This window comes from Octopus bimaculoides, chromosome 13, assembly GCF_001194135.2.
Source record: "Octopus bimaculoides isolate UCB-OBI-ISO-001 chromosome 13, ASM119413v2, whole genome shotgun sequence".
Classification (NCBI taxonomy): Eukaryota; Metazoa; Mollusca; class Cephalopoda; order Octopoda; family Octopodidae; genus Octopus; species Octopus bimaculoides.
This window is the reverse complement of record NC_068993.1, coordinates 15,425,775-15,435,774: the sequence shown is the minus strand read 5'-3', so window position 1 is coordinate 15,435,774 and position 10,000 is coordinate 15,425,775.

The window sequence follows — 10,000 nt, the reverse complement described above, 5'->3', positions numbered from 1 at the left end:
TCAAGGCCAAAATGCATCGAACATACCTCTACTCCTCTATGAGTAAACGACATCGACAGCAATGGTTTCACTGCAACCATTACTGCTATGTTTAATGGAAACATGAAGAAGAACCATGCTGTTTCGTCTCATCTATTTTCCTGTTTTTCTTACGTTTCTGGCCATCTATAACAGTTCTACAACGTCTAGTTCTTTCGTTCTTACTTACCGTCATTCTATACCACACTACAACACACTCACAACATCACACACCACTCTGTAATAATATCAAATGCAATTTGACATATTGATCCCGCCGAAACAATTACAAGATGGATTGATGTGTTAGTCGTAGAATAAAGATTTACAAGGACAAATGCATTAGCAACTGCGCCTTCAGCAATAGAATAACAACAAAAATAATAACGCAAATATGTAAGAGGGATAACAGTAGTAGCTGCATCAACTGCAACAGAAACAATAACATAAACAATACACTCGAAATACAGCAAGGAAAACAACTGCTAGACAAAAGGCAATAACAGCCCAGGTAATTAGCACCATGGAGATAAACAATAGAATCAGAATAATTGCTAGATGGTTGACAATAGCAACAGACTCAAGAGTAGTGTGACAAACATACACATTGGCTTCGAATTTTGGCACACGCTCAGTAATTTCGAGCGGGGGGAGTTGGCTGATTATATACACCCGACTACTCAAGGGGTACTTATTTCATGGACCCCGAAGCGACGAAATGTAAACTAGTCATTATCTGAATTTGAACTCAGAAGATCGAGACGAGCAAAATGTTGCTAAGCGTTTTGTAAGGGTGCTAACAATTTTGCCAGTCCGTTGCCTTATGACGAAAATAAATATTGATTTTAAATTTTGTCACGGGGCCAGTAATATCAGGGTGGGAGGGATAAGTCGTTTACATTGACTCCACCCATGAACTGGTACTTATTCTATCGACTCCGTATGGATGAAAGGTAGAGCACAGCTCGGCCGGAATTATAAATCTGAACGTGGAGAGAATGAAATTTTGTCAAGTATTCCTCGGCGTGCGAACGTTCCTGCCATCTCACCGCCTCATGACGAGCATAAATATTCTTTTCTACGTGTAAGGCTTTACATTTGAGAGTAGGGTACTAATCGATTACATCGACCCCAGTTTTCAACTAGTACTTAATTTATTGACCCCGAAAGGACGAAAAGCACAGTCGACCTCGGTGGAATTTGAATCAAAACGCTGAGACGGACAAAATGCTGTTGAGCATCTTGCTCGGCGTGCTAACGAATTTTTTCTACTCAGGGCACAAGGCCCAAAATTTTGGAGAGGGGGCCAGTCGATTAGATCTACCCCAGGACGTAACTGGTACTTAATTTATCGACCCCGAATGGATGAAAGGCAAAGTCGACCTCCGCGGAGTTTGAACTCAGAACGTAAAAACAGACGAAATACTGATAGATAAGCATTTCGCCTGGCGTGCTAATGTTTCTACCAGCTCACCGCCTTACGGCGAACATAAATATTAACAACAAGAACAACAACAGCAACAATTATTTAGAAGCAACTAACAATAAACAATGAAATACAACAACAGTAAAAACAATGGCAGCACAGCGATTAATCGAACGATGAGAATGGAACGTCGGTTATAGTAGCACCAACAACAGTAACGACAGCGTCAAATGCATCAGTTGAATACAGCTACAAGAAGAACACTCAGAGAGCAGAAACTTCCGCCAAGGCAATACCAACGCACTCTCAACGATTAGTCGGAGATGATTTCTAAAATGAAAAAATCTGAGACGAACTCGACTGCTTTCACAAACGAGAATACTAAATATGAACCCGACTGCTCTCAAAAATTAATCAAAATAACCGGAAAAATAATCCTAAATCCTTGTCCGTACTGGATCGATCCAAAAATCTAATCAATTTGTGCCTATCACGAGGCCAAACGTCCCTGGCAGTTTCATCCGAATCCATCCGGCGGTTCTTGAGATATCTTGTTCACAGATAAACAAACACGACTGAAAACAATACCTCTGGCTTCGCTAAGGCAGAGGTAATAACAAATGTATAAGAAAAAGTGGAGACAGAAAAGGAAACTACAACAGAATACAAGATTAGCAACAAGAATGATAGCAAACGAAATAGCAACATCAATAGCGGCAATAATAATAATATATAACAAAGACTGAGGCTAAAATAAAAGCAACGAACGATAGTAGTTCAACCAGACAAAGAGCAATATGAATGAGATAGATATCTGTAACAACAGTTTCAATTTCACCATCGACGCCACCACCATCAATGCAGCAATGACGTCTTCGACACCATCGCACCACCCCAATGGCATTAATGACACTATCGCTATCATACTACGAACAAGATTATAACAAAGATGATATCGTCATCCCTACTGTATCCATCTCAAAGAATGAACGGCAAAGTCGACCACGGCAGAATTTGAACTCCGGACATATCGACGGTCGAAATATCGCTAAACATTTCGGACAGAGTGCTAAAAATTCGGCCAGCTCGCTGCCTCAACCACAATAATAATAGGCTTGAACTTCTGGGGGAGGGAACTAGACATTTACATCGACCCCAGTGCGTAACTGGTATTTATTTATCGACCCCGAAAGGATGAAACGTAAAGTCGACCTCGGTGGAATTTGAACTCAGAACGTAACGGCAGATGAAATATCGCTAAGCATTTCGCCCGGCGTGCTAACGATTCTTTTCTACTCTAGGTACAAGGCCGGAAATGTTGGGGGAGGGAGCCAGTCGATTAGATCAATCTCGGTACGCAACTGGTACTTAATTTATCGACCCCGAATTGATGAAAGGCGAAGTCGACCTCGTCGGAATTTGAACTCAGAACGTAAAGACAGATGAAATACTCCTAAGCATTATGCCCGGCGTGCTAACGTTTCTGCCGGCTCGCCGCCTTACCAACAACAACAGCAACAATAATAATAATAATAATAATAATAATAATAATAATAATAATAATAATAAGAGTATTAACAGAATGGTAACTACAGCTACCATAACACGCAAATATGTTAACAGCTTTATTATAACTAATACAATTAAGATCGAAAACACTGACAAAAATCTTTTAACAGCACAATATTAACAGAGACAACGGTGCAAACGTCAACAGTAGCAAAACTGCAACCAAAGTAACGAAAATCGTAACCAAAACAATATCACCGCCTACACCGCCTCTACATCGACGACTACTACTAATATAACTACTACTGCTAACGGCAACACAAACTGGAGCACAATAAATCAAACAATTATTTTGCAACAGTAACATTAACAACAATACTTAGAATTCTAACTGTAATACTTTCGACAATGCATCTACCACGGAAATAAGCAATGTGACTTCTAACAACACCAGCAACACAAAGGAAAAAGCACAATAATCGAAGAACTATCTTGCAACAGCAATAATAAAAATAATACTAACCATACTAACATTAATACTAATAATTAATATTAACAACGTTACTACTACCATTAACACCATTGTTGCCACGAAGCAACTAATATGGCACACGAACAACAACAACAATATTAGTGGCAACGAAAGCAAAATTACCGAACAAACTACCTTTGTAAAGGCTGCACTAGCAAAGACTATACAAACAATGACAAGTGAACCACTACTACAACTTCTACCGGTACTGCTATTACTACCGTAACACCACCGACTCCAACTACAACAATAACAAGAGCGACAACACCTAAAACAACAATAAAACCATTAGCAGCAAAAGTTCAAGAATGATCGACGAAAAGGCCAAATGCAAAGATCGATATTCCGAAGACCGTTACTCTCTTCGTTTTCAACAGATCTTCGATTCTACAGTAACTGCTGAATTTGAAAGTTACTGCTGTTACAGCTGCTGCTGCTGTTATTGTTATTGTTGTTGTTGTTATTGTTGTTATTGGCACTGATGATCATGCTGCTGTAGCTGTCAATGCTACTGCTGCTGATGATGATGATGATCTTGGTGCTGCTGTTAAAGTTGCAGCAGCAACAGTTGCTGCTGCTATAGTTCATTGTTATCCCAGTGGCTGACATTAATGCAATTGCTGAAGTCGTGAACGGATTACACTCCTTCTTCTTCTTCTTCTTCTTCTTCTTCTTCTTCTTCTTCTTCTTCTTCTTCTTCTTCTTCTTCTTCTTCTTCTTCTTCTTCTTCTTCAGTTACTACTACTACTACTACTACTACTACTACTACTACTACTACTACTACTACTACTACTACTAATTGCCGTCTACTGCTACCTGGTGTGAAAATGTTGATTTGTGACATTAATGTTGTCGCTGATGACGATGATGATAGTGATGGTGCTCGGGGTGGTGATGGCGGTGGTGGCGTTGAGGGTTGTGGCGATGACGATGTCGATGATAGCGATGACGATGACGATGACGATAATTTTAGTGACGATGACCAAGACGACGACAGCGATGATAATGATACTAGTGATGATGATGATGATGATGCAGCCCACATATACGTGTGTGTTTGTGCGTGTATGTATGTATGTATGTATGTATGTATGTATGCATGTATGTACATACGTATGTATGTATGCATGTATGTATATATGTATGTATGTACGTACGTTTGTATGCATGTATGTATATATGTATGTATGTATGTATGTACGTACGCTTGTATGCATGTATGTATATATGTATGTATGTATGTATGTATGTATGCATGTGTGTATGTATGTATGTATGTATGCATGTATGTACATACGTACGTATGTATGCATGTATGTACATATGTATGTATGTATGCATATATGTATGTATATATGTATGTATGTATGTACGTACGTTTGTATGCATGTATGTATATATGTATGTATGTATGTGTGTATGTATGTATGTGTGTATGTATGTATGTATGCATATGTGTTAGTGTGGGCGTGCACGCAGGCACACAAGCTACGAACACAGAAGAGAGTGTATGTGAGAGAGAGAGAGAGAGAGAGACATAGAGAGAGAGAGAGAGAGAGAGAGAGAGAGAGAGAGACGGAGAGACAGAGAAATTGATAGCTGAATAAGTACATGCGTGCAGCACACACCACACATACACACACACACACATACATAAACCTATCTACATGCGCACGTGTGTGTGTGTGTATGCATGTGAGTATATATATATATATATATATATATATATATATATATATATATATATGCGTGTGTGTGTGTTTGCGTGCTAAATATTCAGCTCCTCTGGTCTGTCATCATAGCAATAAGGGATAATCTCTTGTTTTATTATCATCATCATCGTCATCATCGTCATCATCATCTGCATCATGGTCATCATGATCATGATCATCGTCATCATAACCATCACCACCACCACCACCATGACCACGACCGCGACCGCGACCACGACCACTATGATCATCATCATTATCATCATCATCATTATTATTATACTGAGTTCAAATTCCGCCGAGGTCCATTTTGCCTTTCATCCTTTCGGAGTCGATAAAATAAGTACCTGTTCAACACCGTGGGTCGATGTAATCGACTAGCCCCCTCCCTCAAATTTCAGGCCTTGTGCCTATATTGTAAAGGATTATTATTATTATTATTATTATTATTATTATTATTATTATTATTATTCCTATTATCATCATTATTATTATTGCCGGAGAGTGGGAAGAATCGTTAGCATCCCGGACGAAATGCTTAGTGGTATTTCGCCCGTCGATACGTTCTGAGTTCAAATTCTGCCGAGGTCAACTTTACCTTTCATCCTTTCGGAGTCGATAAATTCAGTACCAGTTACGTACTTGGGTCGATCTAATCGACTGGTTTCCGTCTCGCAAATTTCAAGCCTCGTACCTATAACAGAAAGGATTATTATTATTATTATTATTATTATTATTATTATTATTATTATTATTATTATTATTATTATTATTATTATTATTATTTAATGGCGGCAAGCTGGTAGAATCGTTAGCACGCTGGACAAAATGCTTAAAGGCGTATCATCCGTCATTATGTTCGAACTTTAAATTCTGTCGAGGTCGACTTTGCCTTTCATCCTTTCGGGGTCGATAGATAAAGTACCAGTCAAGTGCTGAGGTCGATGTAATCGACTACCCCACTCTCTCTAAAATTTCATGCCTTATGATTATCGTTATCATTATTTGGCAGAATCGTTAGTACGCCGGGCGAAATGCTCAGCCACATTTCGTCAGTATCTACGTTCTGAGTTCAAATTCCACCGAAGTCGACTTTGCTTTTCATCCTTTCGAGGTCGACGATATACGTACCAGTTAATCACTGGGATCGATGTGATCGACTTAAGCCCTCTCCAAAATGCAGGTCTTGTGCCAAAAATTGAAATTATCATTAGTATTATTAATTTTCTGGTTTGAATTCTTAACCCACCTATCTCAACCTTAATGTACGTCTTTCAGTCATTACTCTTTACTTGTTGCAGTTATTTGACTGCGGCCATGCTGGAGCACCGCCTTTAGTCGAGCAAATCGACCCCAGGACTTATTCATTGTAAGTCCACTACTTATTCCATCAGTGTATTTTGCAGAACCGCTAGGTTACGGGGATGTAAACACACCAGAAACGGTTGTCAAGCGATGTTGGGCAGACAAACACGGACACACAAACACACATACATACATATACATATATACGACGGGCTTCTTTCAGTTTCTGTGTAACAAATCCACTCACAAGATTTTGGTCGGCCCGAGGCTATAATAGAAGACACTCGCTCAAGGAGCCACGCAGTGGGACTGAACCCGGAACCATGTGGTTGGTAAGCAAGCTAATTACCACAGAGCCACGAAATAAAATTCCAATTTGGTGACAGGGTCAATAATGTCGACTCATTCACTTAATCCAAAATCGCTGATGGTGAGCTCAAATAAAACATAATTGCTATTACTACTACGAGGGCTGAATGGCTAAACGACAACACTGATAGCAAATGCTTCTGTCTTTATACGGTACTATATGAATTTGAAAAAAAGAAAATAACATTGGCTGTTACGTCTAGTAAAACTATGTTGTTGTTTTTGGCACTCCGTCGCTTACGGCGTCGAGGGTTCCAGTTGATCCGATCAACGGAACAGCCTGCTCGTGAAATTAACGTGCAAGTGACTGAGCACTCCACAGACACGTGTACCCTTAACGTAGTTCTCGGGGATATTCAGCGTGACACAGTGTGACAAGGCTGAACCTTTGAATTACAGGCACAACAGAAACAGGAAGTGAGAGAAAGTTGTGGTGGAAGATTACAGCAGGGTTCACCACCATCCCCTGCCGGAGCCTCGTGGACCTTTAAGGTGTTTTCGTTCAATAAACACTCACAACTCCTGGTCTGGGAATCGAAACCGCGATCCTATAACCGCGAGTCCGTTGCCCTAACCACCGGGCCATTGCACCTCCAGTAAAATTATATAAAGAAAGAAAAGGAAAGGGCGTCTCAGAGATAACTGAATCTGGTGAAAATTTTTTCTTTTCTACTTTTGAATAAACTTGCTGGAATGAGTTGAAAAATTGAACCCTTGTGAGGGGATCTAAGATCAGAGATTTATCTACTAGGACCATTGTCCTTAACTATGATTTAATATATGTCCTTTGAAGTATCGCAACAGCGTAAAAGAAACATCACTGCTGTCTAAGCTTATGTCAGAAACCAGATTGCAAATACTTCAGTCAAACGTTGAAAAATACGAAAAATTAAATTCCTTTTCGATGAGGCTTTTAGACGAGACTTTCAGGGATCAGCGCGTTCGACTACTGTTGTTAGTAAGCAATTTGATCGTCTTCAGTGACAGAGGTGTGGTATGGCCATAAAACCAGGATGAACTGAATATAATCGATTGCAAGCAGATACGTACATTTTTCGAGCGGTACTTTGTTCAACCGTTCCATGCAAGCAGCAAACTGAATAATGTTATGTACCTAAGTATCGATTTATCATGTCTTTCGGAGGAAAAATTTGACGTGTGAGCAAATTTCATTAACGCTGGCTGAGATACATATGGCGTTAGTGGATTAACAAGAAAATCATCTGGTTTCGTAGTCTTCCGTTTGAGCTTTTTGTATATATGGCAATCTTATTCACCGACGTCTACTGAAATTAGCAGTAGAACGGGTGAGTCTCCATATCCCCGATGCTGAGAACAATAATAATAAGAGTAATTTTGTCGAAAAACAAAAAGCGCAAATAAGAGGAGTGTGATATTGGACAGAAAGACTAGTGAACAGCTGTACCGCTTTGTTCACTCTGAACTCCTAGCTGTATAATAAATGGAACACGTTTACGAGCAGGCTTCTCAGTGTTACAAATAAATGAACCTCAAGGAGCGTATATTCTTTCTGTTATACTTAACTGCCTCAACGACTTGCTTCAGGTTTCATCTGGAAATATTGGATCGACTGTGTATCCATTCTTTGTTGTACGGAGGTTTTCCACTGAACAGGTAGTCTCGGTAGTGAACAACTTTTGCAAGGGAAGTTCTGCATGCCGCGGTTGTTGTTGCGAAGACATACACAGTATCTACAGAGATTTCTTAACAGTGAACAGTTGTGATCCACCATTGTCAAGTATGTTTACCACTGCTTGTTTGTTTGACGGAATTGCATCCCCAGCCAAACAAAGTCCAAAACTGGACACAAACTTGAAATGTTCTCTGTTACTTACTGTATTCTACTGTACAGCAAAGTAGTCGTTGGAAGTTTCATTTTAACAGTGGCAGGGAAGAACCATAACTTTCATAGTTAGGCGCTACACCTCGATGAGAATAACCCAACTGTTCTGTTCCGGGGTACTTTCGGTTCTGGAACTGTGGATAGCGTCCATAAATCGCTAACAAATTGAATTGCAGGTAAGTAGGTCTGCGCAAGGTGCGTGTAGAGATTCAAAACTCTTCTGCGCATGTTTAGTGTGCAAGCATTAAAAGTCTCTGGAGTTCTGTTAGATATTTTCCCCGTGTAAGTGAGATCTATGTATTGAACGACTTCACTTCGAAAGCTACACCACCGCCTTGTTTTAATAGGGCAAAATATCTGTTTTGGCGAAATAGATTTTTTCGTGGGTAGCGTGTAAACATACTTTTCTATTCTGATAAATACACATCTAATTCTTAATATCCATTTGCGAAGGAGGGTGAGAGACAAAAGCAGATAAACTCTCCTCCAGTAATTGTTTATAAAAATGGTCGACAGAAGTGATCATGGCTGCTCGCACTAAACAAATATGTCGGTGAATGATAACTGAGGACGGATTTTGTCTTAGTAGTCTTGGTGGTCATGGAAGTCTATGTCATTCTTTGCTCTTTTTGGAAAATATATGAAGTCATCCCATTCAGCAGAATTGTATGATGGAGTGAAAACATCGTTCGCTCGTTGGGCAAAAATCACTTATGTTAATTAAGCTTCCCTACTGTACGTTCTGAGTGCCACTCCTTGCTATGTCAACTCCGACTTTCATCAATCGGGGATCGAAAACGAATGTACATGTCAAACATTGCAGTCCATTTTATAAAAAATAGTCTCCTGCCTTGAATTTCAAACCTTGTACCTTCGTTAGAAGCAATAATAATAATAATAATAATAATAATAATAATAATAATAATAATGACAAAGAGCTAGAAACACTACTACAGACAGTACACGGCTTTACCAAGGAAATATATATGAAATTCGGATGAGAAAAATGTGCCAAAGCAACCCTGAAAAGAGGAAAATTAGTTAAAAGTAGCAATATAACACTAGATAAAGCCAATGAAATAAGAGAACTAGACGAAAGCCAACCATATAAATATTTAGGAGTCAATGAACTAGATAGGATACAACATACACAAATGAAAGAAAAAAATAAAGAAAGAGTACTATAGACGAGTTAGATCAATACTAAAAACAGAGCTCAATGCTAAAAACAAGATAATGGGTATAAACACTTTAGCTGTCCCAGT